General features: G+C 51.0%; 1 pseudogene; it reads left to right on the top strand.

The window, feature by feature from the left end:
- LOC103586239 overlaps window positions 1-797 on the top strand; it is a 16,202-nt pseudogene extending 15,405 nt beyond the window's left edge.
- Window positions 798-1,090: the final 293 nt, after the last annotated feature.

Below are 1,090 nucleotides of genomic sequence, written 5' to 3'. Positions count from 1 at the left end.
AGGAAGCTTGTCATCAATGGAAAGGTCATCTCCATCTTCCGGGAGCGAGATCCTGCCAACACCGAACGGGGTGATGCTGGTGCTGAATAACAGCAGTGGAGTCCAGTGGTGTGTTTGCTGTCTTGCAGAAGGCTGGGGCTCACTTGAGGGGTGGACCCAGAAAAGTCATCATCTCTGCCCCTTTTGCTGGTGCCCTTATGTTTGTGATGAGTGTGAACCACGAAACCCTACAAAAACACCCACACGATCATCAGCAGTGCCTCCTCTACCACCACCACTTAGCCTCCTGGCCAGGGTCATTCGTTACAACTACGGCATCAGGGAGGGACTTATGACCACATTCCACACCATCACTGTCGCCCAGAAGGCTGTGGATGGCCCCTCTGGGAAACTGGCACAACGGGCCTGGTGATTTCCAGAACACCATCCCTGCATCTATCAGCACTGCCAAGTCTGTGGCAAGGTCAGCCCTGAGCAGAATGGGAAGCTCACCTGCATGGTCTTCCACGTCCCCATGCTAACATGTGTCACGGGTCTGACCTGCCCTCTGGAGAAAGCTGCCAAATATGAACACACCAAGAAGGTGGTGAAGAAGGCATCGGAGGGATACCCATAGTGCTACGCCACTGGGTGTCTCCAGTGACTTTCACAGTGACGTGCACTCTTCCACCTTTGAAAATGGGGCTGGCATTTTCCTCAATGACCACATTGTCATGCTCATTTTCTGGTATGACAATGAATTTGGCTACAGCAGCAGGGTGGTGGACCTAATGGTCCACATGTCCTGAAAGGAGTAAAAGCCCCCAGGACCACCAACCCCAGGGAGAACATGAGAGGAAAAGAGAGACCTTTAGCTGCTGGGGAGTCTCTGCTCCAACTCCGTCCCCCAACATACCAAGAATCTCCCTTCCTTGACATAGTTGCCATCACAGACCCCTGAAGAATGGGAGGGGCCTACAGAGCCCTACCTTGGCCTGTACCCTCAATAAAGTCCCCTACATGCAGCCGAAAAAAGAAAAAGAGGGAGAAAAACACAAATCTTTCCATGAACTTTTTGAAGATACCTTTTATTATTATAGTAAGAATTTAA

The sequence above is a fragment of the Galeopterus variegatus genome, unplaced genomic scaffold (genome assembly GCF_000696425.1).
Source record: "Galeopterus variegatus unplaced genomic scaffold, G_variegatus-3.0.2 Scaffold321, whole genome shotgun sequence".
Lineage (NCBI taxonomy): Eukaryota > Metazoa > Chordata > Mammalia > Dermoptera > Cynocephalidae > Galeopterus > Galeopterus variegatus.
Note: the sequence above shows the minus strand (reverse complement) of the source record. Positions and strands in the feature narration are given on the sequence as shown.